Raw genomic sequence first — 23,524 nt, 5'->3', positions numbered from 1 at the left:
TTATTCCCTCTAATATAGTCTTCATCTCAAATAATGTGTTCTTCATTTCTAACTGGTTCGCTTTTAAAATTTCCATTTCTATTTTTATGTTTTTTATCTATTTGTTAAAGTTCTCACTGAATTCATCTACATTTCCCCTAAGTTCATTGAGCATCTTTATAACCAGTATTTTGAATGCTGCATCTGTTAGATTGCTTGATTCTCTTATTCTTAGATCTCTGTTGTGTTCTCTCATATGGTTTCTGCTTCTTTGTCTTTCCATTTTGGCTGCCTTTCTGTGTCTGTTTCTATGGTCTAAGCAAAGCTCCTAAGTCTCCTGGTCTTATTGAAGTGGCTTTGTGTAGTAGGTGTCCAGTGGTACAGTCCTAAGAGGGGTCCAGCTGCAGGCCAAGTTTAGCCCCAGCCTATTAAGATTCAGCAAGCAATCCACAGATGCTATGCTTATAGTTGCCTCAAGAAACCACAACAGAACTAAGGCCAGCTGCCACCAGTGTGAGTCCAGGTGCTGCTCAGCAAGGTGCAATGAACTAGCCAATGACACACCTGGATGTGGTTTAAGTGGGGCTGTGAGTTAGGGGAGGTGAAATTTCAGGGAATCCTCTGGGGGGAGCCACCTCTGTTATCCAGTTTGATGATGTCTTAGCTATGGCAGTGCTGTGTCTGCACACTGTGAGCAGCGAGAGGGCTCAACAGAGGAACAATGGATACCGCTGGAACTTCCGTCCAGGAGCTAGCTTCACCTCCAGCCCTCACTCCGACAACTCTGTGTCCTCTTCTAAGTCCCTGATGACCCTTGAGCAGCCAATGCTGGTGCTCAGAGAAAGAAGTTCCTTCACTGCGAAAGTCCGCTCGTGGTCACAGCCCCTTTAAGAGGTGTCTGTAGCTGCTGGCTGCTGCTGCTATAGCCTCTGTCCCACTCAGCCGCTTGGACTGGGCAGCCATGTTTCCTTGTCCAGTCCTACCTTCTACCGTCGCACATCGATTAATTATTTCTCTTTCTAGTTGTAGTGCTTCTGTTTGTCTAGATCTCAGGTGGCTTTCCTTGCTATTTTCTCCTTTTTCTGTCACAACTTTGATTTGGTTGCAAGAGTGATGAACAAAGCCTTCATCAGCTACACCACTTTTTTCCCCAGGAAGCATCTCTTAATTCATGGGGATGGCCAGAGAATCAGCTAGTGAAGAGTTTCACTGAATGATGCAACTCTGGATTTCAGGAGGAGGAGTATGGTTAGTACCAATGTATACTGAGCACACAGTCACAATGTGGATTTTCAATGGGTAAAATCTTGCTGGTGTAGGATATAAATCTCAGAGAAATAAAAAATTATGAAAAAATTTGCTAGAATACAGACTGTAGCAAAGCATAGCTGGAAAATATTTTTTTAAAAAAGCTGAATGCAAAAAAGCAGATTTTTTTTCAAACAAAATAAGTGTGGAAACACTATTCAGGAATCTAATGCTTTTGCAAAAGTATTCCAGCATCGTCCAAACAGGCACGAGTCATAAAAGAACTACAGGCTCTGGGAAAAGACTTAGAGCTTTTTTCAAACATACTAAAGAAAGTACTGAAGATAAACTGGAATTGAAATGAAAACACAATTATGTTCTTCTTTGTACCACCCATGAACTTCAGCAAAATGATGACCAGCTCTCAGAAGTGGAAAAAGCTTAGGGTGACATCAGAAGCATGGTGGTGTGAGGAGTCTCCTCGATCTCTCCTCTTGAAATTATAACAAGTTAAACAACTATAATCCAACAAAGGATTCCCAGCCTGACACACAAATACTTCCGAGAGATCTGCGCATAGAAACATCTGAAGGTGGGTGAATAGGAGTAAATGGGAAGAGGGAAGGCAGAAGATGAGAGACGGGTGTCATGGGCACAGCCAGGAGCTTACTGCCAGACTCGAGGAGAGGGGAGGAATCAGGTTGCTGTGTGCACTCTCTGTAGCACTGAGCATTCCTGCCTGAGTGATCAGCATATAATACGGGTGAGCCTAGTGAATACAGAGGTGTGACAGCCGTACTCTAGTAGCCACCACTATCAGGCAGAAAATAAAGTCATGGAGCTTGGCTTCCTCCCCCCATTCCTCCCAGAGCTCACCTGCCTGCATTCCCCCAGAGCTAGCAGCAGGCCACAGAAGTAATTGTAGCAGTGAGTGTTGGGGCTATAAAGCAGAGTGTCCACAACCCTGGGAACTGAAGAGACCACTCCTGTGTGGCAGACACACACTATGGCGAATCCAAGCAACAGGGGAGGAGATAGAGAGGGTGAGGCAGCTGAGGCTTGGTGGTCATCATTACTGAGAGGAGAACAAACTACAAACACACCAGCGACTTCTCCCGCCCATCTCACCCTCACCCATTGAGAGCTGATCCCAGTGGGGGCACCTGGGTCATCTCAGGCAGTAAAGCGTAGGTCTGGCTGCTGGGGCAGTGCCAGGACTTCAGGGCTTGGAACCCCATCGCCCACACATTCTCCCACATGGGTGGCACCCTGAGACTGAGGCAATCTGGTCACAGAGGAGACAGCTACCTCCCACTGGAATATAGAGCATTTTTTTTTTTTTTTTTTGTGAACCAGCAGAGATCTGAGAGACTTGGGCAGTGTAGGAAGCTTGTGCTCCCTTCAAGTGCCACCTACTGGAAAAATAATTTAAAAAACAACAACAAAAAAAACCCCTCTTCTTACCCTCTTCTTATCAACCTGCTAAAGAGGCATCACTATTAACAATAATAACTTTTTTTTTTAAGCAGAGTTTATTCCCATAAATGCTAAGGCAGAGAAATAATCCCTCGAACACCATGCACAACCAAGGTAACAAAGCAGCTCAGAAAGAAAAACAATCTCCACAAAATAAACTTAAAGACATGGAAATATGTGATTTAAATGACAGATGATTCAAGATTGCAGTTCTTAAACAGCTCAATGAGATGTAAGAAAATCTAGAAGGCAGTTTAAGGAACTCAGAAATAAAATCAATGAACAAAAGGAATGCTTTACCAAAGAGGTTGAAACTTTAAAAAATTACTGAAATAAATTCTGGAGCTGAAGAACTAAATAAAAGAGATAAAGAATGAAATAGTGAGCTTAAGAAATTACACTGACCAGATGGAGGAAAAAAATAGTGATATCAAAGACAAAAATCTGGAAATGACACATGGAAGAAGAGAGAGACTTGATAGTGAAAAACAAATTGACAGAACTCTACAAGAACTATCTGAATCCATCAGAAAGAGCAATATGAGAATAATGGGTATGCCAGAAGGAGAAGAGAAGGAGAAGGGAACAGAGAGCCTATTCAAACAAATAGAAAGAACTTCCCAAACCCATGGAAAGAACTCAATCCTCAAATCCGAGAAGCAAACAGAACACCTAATTAACTCAATCCAAAAAGGCCTCCTTCAAGGCACATTGTAGTAAAACTAAAAAATTAATGACAAAGAAAGAATTCTCAAGGGAGCTAGGGAAAAATAGACAGTAACCTATAAAAGAAATCCCATCAGATTATCATCAAATTTTTCAGCAGAAACTCTACAAGCTTGGAGAGAGTGGAATTAAATGCTCAAATATTCAAACATTGAAAGAGAGAAATGACCAGCCAAGAATAATATATCCAGCAAATTTATTATTTAGATATGAAGGAGGAATAAAGGCATTTCCAGAAATACAGAAGCTGAGGGAAGTCACCACCATGGGTCCTGCAGTACAGGAAATACTGGGGTTATTTTATTTGAAATAAAAAGACAAAAAATACAAAACTGTGAGTAAGATGACTAATAGGCAGACAGAAGCAGGAAATTGCAACCCTTATTCAGAAGAGGGTACTATACACTTAAATATTACATAATGGTTAAAGGAGGTAAAAACAAAGAAGAGAAGACAGTAGCTACTGCAATTCAAAGATGAACTCACAGCATAAATTTATGACAACAAAAACAGAAAAGGAGAGGGGATAAAGGCCTGGATTTGCAAAGGGAAATGGTGATTAGATGCACGCAGAAGAAAAAGGACTACTGTATATGTGAACCTTTCTTTTACATAAACTTAATGTTACCATACACACAAAAAAATCTGGAACTGAGACGCAACATTAAAAAGGGGTGAGAAGAGAAAAAGATCATAGAATACCATCAAACTAAAATAACAGATAGAAACACAAGGGTAAAGAAACAATGGGATCATAGAATACCATCAAACTAAAATAACAGATAGAAACACAAGGGCAAAGAAACACTGAGCTACCAGAAACAGAAGATAAAATGGCTATAGGAGAACCTTATATATCAATAATCGCCCTAAATGGAAATGAACTGAACTCACCAATAAAAAGGCACAGAGTAGCATATTGGATCAAAAAACAAAACCCAACCATATGCTGCCTTCAGGAGACATGTCTCAGCTGCAAGGACAACTATAGACTCAAAGTGAAAGGATGAACAACAATACCCCAAGCAAATGGCATCCAGAGAAAAGCGGGCATAGCCATAGTTATATTTGATGAAATAGACTTCAAGATGAAAAAGGTAACAAGAAACATTGATGGACATTTCATAATGGTAAAAGGGACCATACATCAAGAAGACATAACACTTAGCAATGCATATGCTCCCAATCAGGGAGCACCAAAATATATAAAGCAACTACTAACAAAACTGGAGAGAGAAACTGACAAAAACACAATTATAGTAGGGGACCTAAATACCCCATTAACAGCTATGAATAGATCATCCATACATAATCAATAAATGACACAGTTAAACAATTGAACATAGTCGACATTTACAGAGTCTTTCATTCCAAAATACCAGATTATACATTCATCTCTAGTGCATATGGAACATTCTCAAGGATAAACCATATGTTGGGACACAAAACTAGCCTCAACAAATTTAAAAATATTGAAATCAGGCATATTCTCTGACCACAATGCTTTGAAACTGGATATCAACTACATGGCTCTTATTATCCAACTAGAAATGGATGGAACTCATTTAACTGGCTCATAAAATTAGCTAGAACAAATAGGTAAATACATTAACATAAGGTGAAAAGGAAATGAGAGACTAAAACATAGATTTATTGGTTCAAGGGTTTGGGAAGTTTGGAGTGAGTCCAGCTTCAGGTACAGCTGTATCCTGGGGTACAAATGCTGTCATTAGGACCTCGTCTCTCTCCATCTCTTCGCGTTGCCTTTTTCAGTGTTGGCTTTATGCTCTGCCTCTCTCTACGGGGAGGTAGAGTGTTGCCTAGCTGCTCTCAGGGAACAATCTGCTAGCTTGGCATCACAACACAAAGAGAGCTACCCTTTCCCAATGGTTCTAGCAAAAGTCTTAGGATTATATCTCATTGGATCAGCCTGGGTCACATGCTTCTTTTGCTCCAATAATCATGGGACAGAGTACTCTGATTGGTCCAACTTGGAGGGGCAAAGTGTGGAGTCAGCTCTCTGAAAGCAAGGCGGGGGGACCCAGAGGAGAATCAACACGAAGAGACCACACAGAGATGTGGAAATCAGGCAGACAAGCCACAGATGTCTATCTCCAAGGGGTGAGGGTGTCTGCCTTGGAGCTCAGCCTCTAACAGTGGAAGTATCCATTCTTGTGTTCTGTGCCTGGTTGTGATCCCAGGGGCTTCCTGGGGACCTAAGGTGTGCCAGGTGTCTGATATATCAGAGCTTTCTACTCTAGCCATGTACAAAGCCCTGAAATTGTACAAACATTTTGTACTTACTGTGTGGAGAGAGTAGCTTTGACTCTCATCTGTAACTCTAAGTGGTCCACAACTCAAATACCCAAATATGGTTCAGAACTACCCCGCAAGATGCTGGGATACACAGATCACTACAGTACATCAGTGTGCTCAGAAATGACATGGTGCCTTCTAATTTCTAACCCAGTGAGACCCCTAATAATAACAGTAACCCCTAAAAATAATCATAATTAGCATTTATTGGACACCTAGTATGTTCTAGACCTGCAATGTCTAATGTGACCCGCTAGTCACATGTGCCTACTTACATTTAAATTAAACACAATTAAATTAAATTGAAAACACAGCTCCTCAATCACATCAGCCATGTTTCCACATGCTCAGTAGCCACATGTAGCTAATGATACTGTATTGGACAACATAGGGTTAGCGCATTTTCCGAGAATTCTATCACGTTCTAGACATTATACTAAATGCTTTATATCCATTAACATATTTAATCTTTAAAAAAATCTCAGAGTGGTAGGTTCTATTTATTATTCCATTTTATAGGTTAGTAAATTGAAGCACAGTGGAAGTGAAGTGACATGCCCAAGGTCATACAGGTAGTTAACAGCGGAGCCAGGATTCTAAGCAGTCCTTAAACACAATATTCGACTGCTTTTTATCCTCAGGTTGGGTAGAGGTGGTTAGTTTGTTTTCTGGTTCATCCTGTGTGTTTTACGCAACCATCTGGGAATTTTATTTCTAACTTTCCTGCAGCTGTCTGGATGCCCAAAGACTGGGAAACCTTCCAGAAAATCTAAGCACTCTGGAGAGTCTGCGTGCCTCCCTCATCCATGAGGCCCATGAGTCTGTGGAAGTGGGATGAGTTACCAGGGGAGCTGTCACAGGCAGTGGGCAGTATACCTGGGAGGAAGCTAACTGGTCTCTAGGGGGTGGGCTGTGAACATGAAACATGCAGGTCATTTTCTCTGGGAGTGGAGGTGGCCAGGGGATTGTCTTCATGGCCCGTCGTCTACAGCAGTGACTGACTGTGTGAAAGTGTTGGTGGGAAGGAACTTCTGCCAAGGTGCCTCTAGGCAAACACTCAAGAATCAGGCACTGGGGGAACCTCCTTGTCAAGGAGTGTCTGAGGCACCCATGCAAGGCAGTGACAGAAGCACCCATGCAAGGCAGTGACAGAGGCCTGCTCAAGGCAACCCCATTCACAGCTCCAAAACCTCCCTCCTAGGTCATGGAAGATTGACACATTCTTGTATTGTTAAGGAATAATGCCCAACACCTATTTATAGCATGCCAGTAAACCTAGTCACTGGGGCCACACTGTCAGCAGTTGAGTGACAGGCATTCCAGCCTCATGCCAGCCCAACAGCCACGTATAGGGAAGGTTAAGAGGGAGGATTGTTCTAACACTGAAGGTCCACTTACCACTGCTTTATCACTAATGTCCCTTCTCTTTTCTGCTCACTCCCATCACAGGGATGCAACAGCAAAAGAACACGTGTGGATTTCTTTGCTTTTGTTATCTATGTGTGTGAATGTGGAGGGCAGGATGGAAGTGTGTGGGTGGGAAGGTGGGTCAAGGCTATCTTAGAACTGCATTTAAGAGAGAGTCCAGAAAAGGAGCTTTGGGCCATTCACCAGTTGTTGATGAGCTCCTGCTGTGTCCCAGTCACTTTCAGACTACTTCTCTGCAAAGACCCCAAAGCTCCTGGTAGGCCAGGGAGGCCCAGGGCATGGAGGAGCCCATCTAGAAGGAAGCCCTTAGCCTGATTGCAGACAGGTCGGGATCCCTGTTGACATCCTCCATTAGTGGCAGAGTAAAGAAAGGACAGTTCTTTTTTTTTTTTCTTTTTTAATAGACTTTATTTTTCAGAGCAGTTTTAGGTTCATAGTAAAAATTAAGCGGAAGGTACAGAGATTTCTCATATACCGCCTGTCCCCACATGCACAACTTCTCCCATTATCAACATCCTGCACCAGGTGGTCCATTTGTTACAACTGATAAACCTACGCTGACACATCATTATCACCCCAAGTCCATGGTTTACATTAGGGTCACTCTGTTGTCCATTCTATGGGTTTTGATGAATGTATTATGACAGGTATCCACCACTGTAGTATCATACAGAACAGTTTCACTGCCCTAAAAATCCTCTGTGCTCCACCTATTCATCCCTCTCTCCACCTAACCCCTGGCAATCTTTTTGTTATCTCTATAGTTTTTCCTTTTCCAGAATGTCCTATAGATGGAACCACACAGTATGTAGCCTTTTCATATTAGCTTCTTTCACTTTTAATAAACGTTTCTGGTTGTATGTTTCTTTTTGTTACCATAATTCTCCTTTGGTGACCAATGTGTGACAGAGAGAAGGAGCAAGGAGGTGCCCAGTGTGCTGGGAAAGGTGGCTCAAAGATGATGAAAGATGATGGCTAGGGCAGAGGAGGAGCTTGGCAGGCACTGCTGGACCCTGACTCAGGGAGCAGTGACCGTGAAACTTGGTTCCGCTGGGCTAAGGGAGCAGATGCGTTCGCTACCTGGCTGCTGGGTTCCCCATTGCAATCTGGGGCAGCCGAACAAGAGACCTTGATTCTGATTTCAGCCTCTTCACAGGCCAGATGATCATTGCTTCTTCCAGATCAGCTGCCTTGTTGTGAATATGGGAATAATAGCGATGACACCATATGACATGGTTGTTTTGAATCGATCCTTGGGCTCACATGTGTAAAGCTTCCACTCAGTTTGTGGGAAGCACCTGTAGGTTTCCACTTAATGAATGAAAGAACTTCCTATGTACCAGGCACCATTCAGGGCAGACAGCCATGGGTTTGAATCTCTGCTTTGCCGTTTACAAGCTGTGTGCTTTTGGGCAAGTCATTTAACTTCACGGAGACTCAGTTTCCTTATGTATAAAATGGGGAGGGGCATCTCACCTAAGTATTCTGGGCATCTCACCTAAGTACTCTGAGGGTTAGGTGAAATAACGCCCCTAAGCATGGTGCTAGCACACAGTGAACGCTTTATAAATAAATGTTAGTTGTCATTACATAAAAGAAATGCATGAAGCACTTACTATGTGGCTGCTATTATGTTAAATGTTTTTGATGTATTATCTTACACCTGTGAGGCAAATACTAATACAACCCATTTTACTGATGGGAATGCTGAAGCTCAGAGAAGGGAGAAGATTTGCCCAAGATCATGAGAGCTGAGAGTTTAATTCTGGAAGTTTGACACCAGAGCCCAATGCTCATAGCCAGAGAGTGAGCATGAATTACTCTAGGATCTCAAAAGAGGGGAGATTATATCTCTTTTGGAGTCTTGGGGTTGTGAAGAGAACAGCGACAAGTCCTGGAGAATTGGGTGGTTTTTCCAGAGCTGGAGATGAAGTTAGGAATGGGTAGGGGATTGTGCAAGCAAAGTTCAGGCGGTGGGAATCAAGTGGGTCACAGAGATTGAATGGTACCTGCAACCGGAGCTCCAGGTGTGGGAAGGCAAAGGATTCAGCAGGAAGAAAATTGGGGCTACACCATGGAAACAGTTGTAGCTTGCAGGGGGCACCACCCTTCCCCATTCCGCCCCACCACTGTGTCTGTGTCTGTGCTCAGGAGTTTCCTAAATATTTCTATTCCTCCAATCCCCATCAGCCCTGTTCTGGCCCCTCTTACAGGCCTCATGCATAACAAATTAAAAAATAAAAAGCTGCCAGCTATTTCCATGTAGTGCTTATTCCTGCTACATTGTGCTTACATTTGTTTCTTCCTTTAAGCTCCAAGATGGCTCAGTGGCGGCAGTTGCGGGGGAGACTTTTCTCCCACTGCTTTAGAATTGGAGAAACCAAGGCCCAGAGAGTTCATTTCTACTTCTACTTGAGATCTTGAGCATCACCTCCTCCAGGAAGCCCTTCTTGACCTCCCTACCCACCAAGTTTCTTTGTAATTTGTTCTCAGAGAACCAGGTTCTCTTGCAACAGAGACCTGGTCTTTTTTTGTAAATATTTCCCATTTGTATCATTTACTTACCATCTTTACATCTCTATGAGATTGCCACCTGGTACCAACATGTAGGAGATGCTAATAAATGTTGAGTGAATGGGAAACAGTTTTGGTTCATGTGATAAATGCTGGGAAGGCAGGGGTCAGTGGAATGTGGAAGAGGCACACTTATTTTCACTTGAGGTATGGAGAGTCCAAGAAGGCCCTCAGGAGGAGGTGATACTTGGGTTGAAGTTTGAGTTGCAGTTAGTCAGTTAGCTGGAGCATGCATGGTAGGCACCTGACAGAAGGCACCACGTGAGCAAAGGCACAGAGGTGAGCCCATGGCACCACCTTTTGAGAAACCTACATCCAAGGGTCAGTGATCCGAGGCAGGGTTCGAGATACTGGCCTGCTGAGGCATGTATATCTTGTTCTCAGCAGCTGGGGTGCCTGCAGAGCAGCACCTCCTGTCCTCAGCTGACCCCTCTTGCTCCAGTGGTTGTAGAGAGGCCTGTGAGTCATCCCCCAGTTCTCCCCACCTTCTCCACGTGCTGAGAGTTATTTTAAAAGCCACCTGAGCCCCCCCAGGCATCTTAATTTAACTATCCTATCCACTGCGAGTTTCTTAGTGATGGAAGAGTCAGGGTGTCTGGGGCCTCCATTTCATAGGCTAATGCTGGCTCAGCATACTCACCCAGTCAGCTAGGCACTGACCAACTGAGACCCCAGGTGGGGTGGGGGCATTCTGAATCAGGCCGGAGGCAGCAGGCCTCTGAGGAGCAGCTGGCAGATCAGGTGATGTTTATGTAGACCTACCACGGGCCACAGACACTGCTGGATGCTTTAAACCAGGGGGCCTTGTGGGCCAAATTTGCCCTGTTTGTGTACTGCCCCAGAGCTAAGAAAAGTTTTTACATCCTTAAAGAGTTATAAAAATAAAAGATGTTATGCCATATAGATGATATATGGCCTGAAAAAAAGGTTTGCCAGATTTAGCAAATAAAAATTGAAAATGCCTGGTTAAATTTGAATTTCAACAAATTCAAGAAAAACAACAAATAATTCTTTCATGTAAGTATGCATACATGGTACATACGTATACTAAAAAAAATTCCTCATCTACCTGAAATCTACATTTCCCTGGGCACCCAGGATTTTATCTAGCAGCTCTAAAAAGGTTAAGGATCCCAGCCTTACACACGAAGCAAAGAAGATCAGATGTCAGAGGGCCTGAGGACACTGCCTGGAACCAAGCTCAGTAAGTATTAGCTGCTGGTATTAGTGTTATCACTATAATCAGAGTGGTCACCAATAAATATTGGGCACCTTCCTCATGCCCAGGCACTGTCTTAGGGGCTTAAGATCTACATGGAAGAGACAGATATGAATTGGAGAAACACACGGTTGTATAATGAAGGTCAGGCTGTAGTATATTCTAAAGAAAAGCATAAAGCAGGTCACTATTTTCGACAGGATGGTCTGAGCCCTTGCCCTTTTTTTGAGCTCTGTGTATTTTATTTATGGAATCCTCACATAGCAGTACCGAGAGGTGGTGTGGGTATCATTCCCATTTCACAGGTGAGGAACCCGAGGCATGAAGTCACCCAGGCAATGGCAGAGCTGGTGTTTGCCCAGGGCCTGGTGGCTTTCAAGTTCATGTTCTTACTTAGTTCACTTGCACCTCCGTTTATGTGACACCAGCTGTGTGCAGGGTCCTGTGTGAGGCCCTGTGCCTCTATTTTCTATAATCCTTCTGACAACCCCGACCACTGTTATTTCCTTTCAGGGCTTAGAGGGCATGAACACAGCAGTGTGGGCAGGCAGGGAGGAGTAATGAGTTGATTTGGGACCTGGCACGTTCGAAGTGTGCAGCATGAGGGTACTTGGGTATGGGCAGGTGGCAGGTGTGAGGAGGGGAGTAGACAGGGCAGGCCTGGGAGCCCCAGGAACACACTTGCAGATTGGCCCTGATGTTTCTACTTTACTCCCTCCTGAGATTACTCCTCTTTTGATGCCTTTTAAATTTTGCAGGTGGAGGGAGAGATGGGGAGAGAGTTGGACAGTTTTCTGAAGAGTTGCAGGCTAGGGCTAGATGTGGTATGGGGAAGTGCTCAGAGGCAGAGGTGGAGGCCCTAGTCAAGCCAGACCCAGAGGCCAGAGAGGCCCAAACTTCTCACTGGATAGGAAGCTGGAGTTGGTGAATAGAGCCAAAGGGCCCTTAGTAAGTGCTCATACTCCTAACTTACGCTTGGGAACATCAACTGCGCCCCAGACCGTGAACTGGATAGTCACTGTGGGATCAAGAGTCACTACCATTTGTAGAATTCCACCTGGGTGCCAGGTGCTGTCTTGACGATCTCATTCGAACCTTGCATTACCCCTGTGAGGTAGGTGTGCAGTTATCATCTGCCCTATTTTGTAAACGGGGAAACTGGCCCAGCATCATAATGGATAGTAAGTGGCCAAAGATTTGACCCCAGGCCAGTGACTTCACATTCCTCTCTCTTAGCCCTCTCAGCTGCCTCCTGACATCCTATCCTCAAAGCTAATAAGGTGATTTCAAAAAGAGTGAGCTCCCCATCACTGGAGGAATGCAAGCAGTTGTTGGAAGACTTCTGAGAATAGATGCTGGAGAGAGATAAAAGTCTCTGGACCACTTTGACCTTTGAGTTCCACCCACCCTTGAAAGGTGCCCATGGGATTTGGTTGGCAGCATTAGGTGGGCAAGACTGAGGCAGAGCAGTACATCAGGTCTTCAGACAGATCTGGGTTCAAGTCCAGGCTGTGCCCTTTCCTGGCTGTGTGTTCTTTGGACAAACTGCATAAACTCTGAGGCCCAGTTTATCCATCTTTCGAAAGGCGATAATGATGATCTTATGGTGATTAAATAAAGTATTCTATACAAAGCACTTGGCACATACTAGATGCTCAGTAAACATTCTCTCTTACTCTAAGCTGGACAATAACAAAAGTTCTTGGTTCAAAATGGCCTTGAGCTCCTGGGAGACAGTGTTTGTTAGAAGAAAGTCCTCAGGTCTGCATCCTGCCTCCTCTGCATGACCTTGCCTGAGTTATCTCATCTTCCCGTGCCTCAGTTTCCCCATCTATAAAATGAGAATAACTGGGGAACCTACTTCAGCAAGGCTGTGCTTACAAACAGTCACCGTAACACAGTGAGTGCTCAAAAAAAAAAAAAAAAAAAGAGCAGTGAGCTTCTAGCATCATAAAATTCCTATGCGCTAGGCCGGACTTCCCTTTCACAAATATCTGCACATTTAATCCTCATTGCGGCCCTGTGGGATGACAGCTTCCACCTTACAAGAGAGGAAACTGAGGCATCGGTAGGGGCACAACTTGGCCAAGCTCACTCAGTACGTGAGTGACCGAACTGGGATGTAAATGCAGGTTTATGTGGCACCAGCCATAGCTAGCGTCTCTGCTACCTGAAGGGTGTGATTCCTGAGCCACAGCTTAAAAAAATCACACAGGTTGCAAGGAACTAGGATGCCACATTTCTACCACCCCTATCCCCAGACTACCCCAAGGTCTCTTAAATTTGTCCACCTCTAAACTGGACCAAGTTCAAGTCCACGCTGAAAGGCTGAGAGTGGTAAGGTGGATGACCTGAATTTTGGAGGCCTTCTGCCGCCGCCTGGCCCTGTCCTTAGCCTACAAGTCTAGTCTGTACCCCGGGACCCTTCTCTCCCTTTCAGAAGTGGACAATGGCCTTTCTTGCTTCAGTGAGCCAATGCCACCTTCTACAAGGCTCTCAGGGACCTCTGGAAGAGGCTTCCATCTGCATTGACTTTTTAATTTACTTGTCTGGCCTCGGGCTGTCAGCCTGTTATTAACTTCTAGGGAGACATTCTAGCCCACACCTGGGAGCCAGCAGAGGTGGGGAGGGGACCTCACTTCGTGCTTCATTCCCACCTCTACCACCCAACTCCACCCGGGATCCATCCAAGGGACAAGAGACTTGGAGCCAGACAGACATGAGCTCCTCCCTGTAGCCAACTTACCGGCTCTGTGATCTCAAGAGAGGGGTTGCCCTTTTTGAGTTTCAGAATCCACAACTAAACTCCGCTCTGCAGAGTTTGGACTTGACACAATGTGTGTATACAGTCAGGGTGCCAATAGGAATCAGATGGTTCCACCAAACTGAATACATTAAGGTGGATTCAATTAAGAGGTTATCGACTATGGCAGGGAAAGGATGCTGGGAGACCATAAGGAAGGGTGCTGTACCCCATAACTATTAACGGGGGTCAGGGGAGCAGGATGTGTCACCTTCCCTAACCTGCCAGGTGTGGGAGGGAGAAGTTAGGAGAAGAGGATAGCTCTGTAGGAAGGGTCCCTGGACAGGAGCTATGATGGCTATGTCTCTTTCTTAAGGACAGTAACTTGTTTTACATTCTCCCCGCTCTCTGCCCCAGGGTTCAGTTCTCTTTTCCTCCTCCTAAAATCCTCTACTGCAGTCTGAGCATGCTTGTGATCACCTGGAAGGCCTGATAAACACCTCAGAGTTTCTGATTCAGTAGGTCTGGGGTGGTGCTCAAGCATTCATATTTGAACCCATTCCTAGCTGGTGCTGATGCTTTTGGACCCTGTGTGGGACAGCTCTGCTGGGCGTGTTGCATTTTCCCTGCACTTCTCTTAGTTTGTCCTGCCTTGTGGCCCATTGGACTAGAAGCCCCTCTGGGTCAGGACTGTCTGACTCCCTCCCTTTAGCTCTATGCACCCGGCACTCAGTATCTGAGGGCTGGTTAGAGAGGCCTCCTGCCCAGCATAGTTCACCCTCATTTGCACCATTTACAACTTGTCCCTGTTGCCTGCTGCCCAGACACATCCTTGCTGTGGCTTGGCAGTCCTTAACTGGTGGCCAATGCTGAGATGGAGGTTAATATGCAGGCAGTTTATTAGGGCATGCTCTTGGGACCAACACCAGGGGAAGGGAAGTGAAGCAAGCAGGAGTGGGCAGAGGGAGAAGTTGGGCCAGAATGTGGTCTCTGTGGATAGCCAGCACCCTGGAGAGTTCCAAGGGGATGGCCCTTCATTGCTGTCCTGAGTTGGGGCCAGAATGTAGGATCCTTACACCCCACATGCATCAGTCACTGGATGTAGCCACCCTGGGAAGGAATGAGAGCTTGGGCGAGGCTCTTTGCAGCAGAGGTGATCCCTGTCCCCTAAGAGAATGCAGCTTTCCCAGCAGCAGTGGCCTCTAGTCCTGATGGGGTCCAGGTGGTGCCTTGCAGCTTCTGCCATATCATTGAACCTGTCCAAGGAGCCAGGGAGGAGTCAGAGGCCTTCTCATGGCCCCCACTGCCCTGCCCTCCCCATTGCTAAGTCCCTTGAGCTCTTACTCCAAATTCCCTTTTTCTTTAACCCCAAACCAAAAAACTCTCTTGCCATCCATCAAGCACACAGAACCCAACAAAGACACCTACCCATGGTTTTGCAACAGCCGACCTCTTAATCTTCATTTTGCTTGGCCTGGCCATCCTGCGACATAGAGAGATCAAATTTCCCCAATCCCGTCTCGGCTTCCCTGAGATGAGGAATAAAAGCATCATGTGATTGTCTGTCATATATAGTGGTTAGGGGTCCCTCCAGGCCTCTGGAGAGATAGAGGAAGAGGAAAAAGGATTGTTGCTTTTGTGTCATTGAGGCCAGCAACCTCGTTAACACATCTGATCCCTTTTTCTGGGCCGAGTGGTGGGAAGAGTCTCCCCTTGGAGTCTGAGCTGGGTGTAAACCTCGGCAGGATGACCTTATATTTGATGATGACCTTGGGCAGGTAGTGATAACATCTGTGAACTTCACAGTTTCCTGTCTGTAAAATGGGTGATGGTGCCTACCTGGAGGCCGTGTTGTAAGGAGCGCATGGGGCTGGCTGTATGTCTGAGCTCGGGCTGCCATAATAGACCACAGAGGAGGCAGCTCAAACAGACATTTATTTTTCACAGTTTGGAGGCTGAGAAGTCTAGGATCAAGGTGCTGGCCCCTTCAGTTCCCAGTGAGAGCCCTCTTCCAGTCTTATAGATGGCTGCCTTCTCACTGTGCTCTGGTCTCCTTTCCTCCTCCAATAAGGAACCTACTACCATCACGCAGGCCCCACCCTCGTGACCTCATCTGAACCTAGTTAGCTCCCAAAGGCCCCCCTCTAAAACAATCATGTTGGGGGTTAGGGCTTCAACATGTGAATTTTATGGGGACAGAAACATTCAGTCCATAATACCATGTATGCTTAGCACAGTGCTGGACACATAGTAAATTTGAGTATCAGTATTAGCACATGATTTTATATTATACTTTGATATATTATGTGTTATTATATATTATTTACTATATTATTTATATTACAATTATATTATTTTAGAGACAACCATTGGTTGAAACTTCTAGAGTAGCAGTCAAGAGCGTGGGTTTAGATTCCATTTCTGCCTCCTGTTCATTGTGTGACCTTGGGCTTGTTACTTAATCTCTCTGATCCTCAGTCTCATCATCTGAGAAATAAGTATAAAAATAGAACCTGTCCTCAAAGGACAGTGGAGAGGGTAGAATGAGTTAATATACAGGTAATCCTGGAGTTTATTCATTCATTCATTCCTTCATTCTTTCATTCAATTGGCACATAAGAAGTGCTTGTTCAGAGGGATGAGGTTAAGGAAGATCATGGTGATGGACATGCTTGTGAATGTATTATATCAGTCTGCTCTGGCTGCCATAACAAGGTGCCACATGCTCGGTGGCTTAAACAGCAGAAATTTATTTTCTCACAATTGTACAGGTTGGAAGTCCGAGATCAGGGTGTCAGCAGAGTTGGTTCCTTCTGAGAGCCATGAGGCAAAGATCTGTTCTAGGTGTCTCTGCTTGGCTTGTAGATGGCCATCTTCTGCCTGTGTCATTACAGAGTATTCCCTCTATCTGTATTCCAATCTCCTCTTCTTATAAGAACATCAGTCACATCAGCTTAAGGTCCACTCTAATGACCTCATTTTAACTTAATCACTTCTGTAAAGATCTCATCTTCAAAAATAAGCCCATTCTGACATACCAGAGGTTAGAATGTCAATATATGAATGGCGGGGCGGGGGGATGAAATTTAGCTTGGAACACTGGGAGAGGTATGTGTTCATCCCACAGATACTTACTGAGTTGCCTACTACATGCCAGGTGTTCTTCTAGGTCTTGAGGATAGGAGAGTGAATGACAAATGTAGAATTCCTGATATTTAGAGTATAGGGGTTCATGAAATAAGAGATGGCAGGAATAACCAAAACACATAGTGTGTTAGAGGTGATAAAATGCCATGGAGTGAAATAAGCAGGAAAGGAGTCTGGTGAGTGTTGGGTGGGGTAGGGATTGTGCTGTTAAATAGGATGATCAGGGAAGGTGACATTTGAGTGAAGATTTGAACCACGTAGATTTCTGAGAAAAGAGCATTCCGGTAAAGGGAGCAGCAAGTTCAACAGCCATGAGATGGGACTGTGCTCACTGCACTGGGTGAACAGCAAGGAGCAGGGGTGTGTGGCCTTGTGGAGTGAGTGGTGAGAACAGTGGGGGAGGCTCCCGGGAGGTCAGTGGTGGGTCCAAGCCATGCAGCACCTGTGGGTCATGGTAAGAATGTTGGCTGTCACTCCAGGTGTGATGGAAGGCACAAGAATGTTGTGAGCAGAGGAGGGTTGTGGTCTGATTTTTTTTTTAAACTGATATTCATTTTTTATACTACATTTATTTATACTACATTAACACATAACATACCCACTTTTTAAAATTGAGGTAAAATTCACAGAACATAAAATGTACATTCTTAGCTATTTTTAAGTTCAGGAGTGTTAAGTAATTCGTATTGTTGTGTAGCCATTGTGCAGAACTCTTTTCATTTAGCAGAAATGAACTCTATATCCATTGAACAATCATTCTCCATTCTCTTCTATCCACTACCCTCTGAAAACCACCATTCTAATTTCTGTCTCTCTGAATTTGACTACTCTAGGTGCTATCTATGAGTATTTGTCTCTTTGTGACTGGCTTATGTCATTTAGCATGATGTGCTCAAGGCTCATCCTTGTTGTAGTGTGCTATAATTTCTTTCTTTTTTTTAAAGGCTGAATAATATTCCATTCTATGAATATACCACATTTGTTTATGCATTCATCTATCAGTGGACACTTGGGCTGCTTCCACCTTTTGGCTGTTGTGAATAGTGCTGCTGTTCACAGTATTGGCTATTGTGAACATGGCTGTACAAATATCTCTTCGATGCTCTGCTTTCAATTCTTTTGGGTAGATACCCAGAGTGGAATTGCTAGATTATATGGTAAATCTATGTTTTATTGTCTGAGGCTGTGCCACACTATTTTTCACAGCAGCTACTGCATCATGTACGTTCCCACTAACTGTGCACAAGGACTTGGTTTTTCTCTACATTTCTCGCCAAAACTTGTTATTTTGTTTTTTGATTGTAGCCATCCTTATGGGTGTGAGGTGGTATTTCATTGTGGTTTTGATTTGCTTGTTCCTAATAATTAGTGATATTAAGCATCAAATTCATTTGCTTCTTGACCATTTGCATACCTTTTTCAGAGAAATGTCTATTCAAATCCTTTGCCCATTTCATAATCAGGTTGTTTTTATTATTGTTGCTTTGTAGGAATTCTTCATATATTCTGGATATTAAACCCATTATGAGATACATGATTGCAAATACCTTCTCCTATTCCATGGGTTCCTTTTGCATTCTGTTTGTGTCCTCCGATGGACCTCTCTCAGGTTTTTTTTTTTTTAACCCATTTTTCCGACAAGCCTTGTCAGAAAGATTCAAACACTGTCTCCAAAGCCTGAATAGGTGATTAATTTATTGCCACATAAACAAATGCACAGTACTGTTGAAGAGGAATTTTCAATGAAGAGGAATTTTTTATTCAAAAGGCTAACCTTATAAACAGTTCTTTGTTCTGCTTCTGTAGATATGCTTGCCACATAGGCCGAAGGGCAGGGTGACCTTGGAATGAACTAAAGACTCATCCTCCTTTTCATTAGTCCTGTCTAGATAACAGATGTATTGCTTAAGTTCCTGTTTGAAAAACCTCGTGCTCTGTAACTGTGTGTAGCCCATAGCAACTCCTGTGGTCTGTAACCGCCTGAGGACAAATTAACAGATCTGCCCATGACAACTCTAACTGCGTAGATAAGCCCTATAAAAGCAAGGTTGCCTCTGAACTCAGGGCCCAGATCTTCAGAGCGCTAGCTCTTCTGGGACTGCCAGTGTAATAGAGTTCTCCAACTCTCTGAGTGGTGCTTGATTTCTCACCAGTCTGATTTTTCTGCAACATCGTATATGTAAACAAAAATAAAGATTTTTTAAGAGGTCCTCACCAAGAGTAATTGAAATCCATGGACAGATCAGGCAACATGTGGGTCTTCATTCAAAACCCATTGCTAACAAAAAACAAAGACGAGCAATTAAACCAGAACTTATCAGTATTTTTTCTTGCACATAACATAACCTTGGCTGGGCTCTTGACCCTGGGTGTGCTGGCATGCTCGTTTATGAGACGACAATACCTAGAATACTCACTTCCTTGGTTGTGTACCAAGAATTAGGTAAGGTAAACCTCAACAGGAGTCTGACACCCAGCAGGTGCCCAATAAGGAGTAGCAATTGTTATATACGTCCTTTTCCCCAAAACATTGACTGTGCCCCTCTTGTGTACCAGAGTGTGCTCCCAGTTTGTTGTGTAAAACAGAAAGTAAGGAGATACTTAGTAGAGAACTGTTGAAAGTACAAGAAATAAGATAGGGGCCATCAGAATGGCCTCCAAAGACCCTGTTTCCAGAAGGGAACATTGAGGCCCAGAGAGGGAAAGTGATTTGACTGATGTCACACAGCAAGTTCATGATAGAGCCCAGGATACAACCCAGAGCTGGGCCGGGCTTCCAGAGGAAACACAGAAATGAGAGATGATAACTAAATCCTCCCTTTATTCCCTTCATATGTACTTCGTGAAGGCACAAGTATTGTGAGCACACCTCGGGCTCAGACATGGGTTTGAATACTGTCTTTATCACCTAATTGCTGGGGGGCCCTCTAGAGCCTCAAGTTTCCACATCTGAAAAATGAGGATGGTTTTCCTTTCTTCCCGGGTGATAGAGCTTGAACGAGATCCATAAGGTCAGCTGTGCCTGCAGTCAGGGGAGTGATGGGGATGGAATGATCTTTCACCCAGATAAAGCTCAATAGTCTTGTGGTCCAGTCTTTCTTCCCCCATTAACAGGAGGGCTAGGTAACATTTGTAAAGCACTAACTGTGTATCTAGTTCTGTGATAAATGCTTTCCATGATTTTTTTCTATCTCATTTTAACAGCAACCATATGAGATAAATGTTCATACTTGTCCCCATTGTACAGATAAGAAACTGAGGCCCAGAAAGGGGGAATAATTGCCCAAGTCACACAACTGGGCAGCGGCTGGGAGAGGATGTGAATAGAGAAGATCTGACCTTGGGTGGCAGATGTGGGTTGACCACTAAGCTCTCTTGCTCCCTTTTGAGGGAGTGGAAGGTGGAGAGGCATACATGCTTTTTCCTATGATGCTATAACAGATTTGTGATTCTGGGCCACCCCATGTCCCCAAGTCACCTCTGCACGACTGAAGCTCTTGCCAGACTGGGTGCTGGGGTGTGTGTCAGTGCTGACTGTTTTGTCCTCTCAGAGGCTGTGGAGGCGTGTGTTTTGCACAGGCTATGGCTGGTTTCCTATGCAGAAATCAGATCATGGCTCTCTTTGTGAAGGTGGACAAAAGCTTTTTGCTGGCCAATGAGCTGACCTGCATGGTCCAGGATCTAGAACAGCTGATTGAGAGTTCATGAGTATAAGCACAAAGTAGGGCTGAGGCAGTTTCCCAGAAGACAGACCATGCTCATCTCTGGACTCTGCGAGAGCCTGTGCCTCCCAGAACTCTCTCTGCTCTCATTTTTGCTCTCCCAAGACCCACCAGACTCTTTCCACCCCAGAGCCTTTGCACATGCTGTACCATCCCCTGGTTCACACTACTCATTGTCCATGGCTGTTTTTTTGTTGTCATTCGGGCCTTCTCCTAGCTAAGTGTAAATCTCAACCCTCACCTCATTTCTCTTTCATATCACCCTGTTAATCTTCTTCCCAGTTGTTATCCCCATCTGTAATTACTCATGTATTTGTTTGTTACTCTATACTTGATTGGTGTCTCCCTCCCATACTTAGCTCTGAACTCCATGAGGACAGGTGGCTACATCTGTGTTGTTCCCCATTGTGTCCCAGTGTCTGAGAGAGCCTGGCCCCAGGTAAATGCCCAAGTGTCCGTTGAATAAATGCCTGCCGTGAGCCAAACCCAGCCATAAATGCAGAAAGACCAAAGTTTAATAGAACAAATATGGTCTCAGTCCACATGACTTTAGGTTAAAACTCAGAGGCAGCCACTGAAGGAGAGAGGTGGCTTCACTCCTTTGTCTTGGTAGTTGATGATATGTGTGGCAGGGAGGCTCACGGCCTGAGTATGTGCACATGAGAGCCTCCCACTGGGGCCACTCCCAGTGTCCCAACTGCACAGCCAACCCCTATCTGGGGCCTGGTCAGGGATGGCAAATAGGTTTCAGCTTCAATTGATGCTAGTGGCTGTCCCTAAAACCATGGTGTGAAAAACATTGGCGCTGTCATTGTGCTTCTTGGGAACAATACATATCAATAGGCTATGTGTGTTACAGGCAAGGGGAGGGAGAGAGACACACATGCCATGGGATTGCCATCTGTACCAGGGGCGATCATTCCACATTACTGGATGAGAAACAACCCTTTCCTTGATCTTCAGTCCAGGGCTGTTGGTCAGAACTGCATGATGGTCAGGCATTGGACCTGGCATTGCCAAATCCCATTTGGTATCTGACTCCTATACACAGGGGAAAATATAATTGTAATACATTAGTTGAGACAGCCCTAAAACATCTTCACATTTCAGGGTTCAATCGTCTGTATTACTTTTTTAAAATGATGTTTTTTTTTCAATTACAGTTTTTCAATTACATTATATTAGTTTTGGGTTTACAACACAGTGATTAGATATTTAGATAACTTACAAAATGATCACCCTGATAAATTTAGCATCATCTGACACCATACATAGTTGTTACAACATTGACTATATTTCTTATACTTTACATCTCCATGACTATACTATAACTACCAATTTTCACTTCTCATTCCTTCATTTTTTTCACTCACCTTACAACCCCTCTCCCATCTGGCAACCATAAGTGTTCTCTGTATCTATGAACTTGTCTTTGTCCTGCCTGTTAATTTTGTTCATTAGATTCCATATGTAAGTGAAATCATATGACATCTGCCTTTCTCTTTCTCACCTAACTCCACTCTACACAATATCATCTAGGTCCATCCATGTTGTTGCAGATGGCAAGATGTCAGTCTTTTTTTTTTTTTCATGGCTGAATAGTATTCTACTGTTTTACATACCACCTCTTCTTGCTCCATTCACCCGTTGATGGACACCCAGGTAGCCTCCAAATTTGACTATTGTAAATAATGCAGCAATGACCATACAGATTCATACGTCCTTTTGCAGGAGTGTTTTGGGTTTCTTCAGATAAATACCCAGAGGTGGGATTACTGGGTCCTTCTTTGTCTCTCTTTGTAGCCTTTGTTTTAAAGTCTATTTTGTCTGATATAAGTATTGCTACCTCAGGTTTTTTTTGGTTTCCATTTTCATGAAATATTTTTTTCTATTTCTTTCAATCTGTATATTTTTCAATCTGAAGTAAGTCTATTGTGGGCAATGTATGTAAAAGTCTTGTTTTCTTTTCCATTCAGCCACTCTATCATTTGACTGGAGCATTTAATCCATTTGCATTGAAAGCAATTATGGATAGATATGTAGTTATTGCCATTTTATTATTTATATTTCTGATCTTTTGTTTTCTTCTTAAAGAAATTTCTCTAACATTTCTTGTAGTACTGTTTTGTTGTTGATGAATTTTTTTTAGCTGTTTCTTATCTGGGAAGCTCCTTATCTGTCCTTTGATTCTAAATGGGTAGAGTAATCTTGATTGTAGTTCCTTGGTTTTCATCGCTTTCGATATTTCATGCTAATCTATTCTGGCCTGTAAAGTTTCTGTTGAGAAATCAGCTGACAGTTTTCTGGGAGCAACTTTGTAGGTAACTAACTTCTTTACTCTTACTGCTTTAAGATTCTTCGTCTTTAACCTTTGGTTTTTTAATGATGATGTGTCTCGGTGTGGACCTCTTTGGGTTCATCTTGTTTGGAACTTATGATTCTGACTATTATAGAATTTCAAGGGCTTGAATAGCTAGCTATCTGAACATCCATGCACTTCTTATGTTCTCTAGTCATCTGGGCTGTATATTTAATTTATTAAAACCCTCATTTCTTTTATTTCTGTTGCATTATAAAATAGGATGAATTACAATTGTACATTTTGTAAAAGCCTGTGTTCACTCATATTTGGACGCATTTTTAGGAAACGGAAAAGCAAACAAATTATTTGCTCTTGGCATCATTCGTGACTAAATGGACAATAGGTCATAATAAACTAGGCCATGTATCAGCACTCATTTTAGAGGAGCATATCATAGTCCTGAAAGAAAATTAGGATCCTTTTATTAAGAAAGTAAGGGAAATGGAGGAAGGGGTGAGCAACTGGTATAACCTCCACCACCATACTATAGAGTCCTCACTCTCTATATGTGTGAAGGTTCCTGAAAAGGGCAGTATGCATGCATACAATATGTTCAATAAACGTGGATAGTATTGTGGAAAATT

The 23,524-nt window shown here is 43.8% G+C and overlaps 1 pseudogene; it reads left to right on the top strand.

Moving 5' to 3' along the window:
- Positions 1–645: 645 nt before the first annotated feature.
- LOC105307491 lies at positions 646–1,672 on the top strand (annotated as a pseudogene).
- The last annotated feature ends 21,852 nt before the right edge of the window (positions 1,673–23,524 follow it).

The sequence above is a fragment of the Pteropus vampyrus genome, unplaced genomic scaffold, assembly GCF_000151845.1.
Source record: "Pteropus vampyrus isolate Shadow unplaced genomic scaffold, Pvam_2.0 Scaffold502, whole genome shotgun sequence".
Taxonomy (NCBI): domain Eukaryota; kingdom Metazoa; phylum Chordata; class Mammalia; order Chiroptera; family Pteropodidae; genus Pteropus; species Pteropus vampyrus.
Note: the sequence above shows the minus strand (reverse complement) of the source record. Positions and strands in the feature narration are given on the sequence as shown.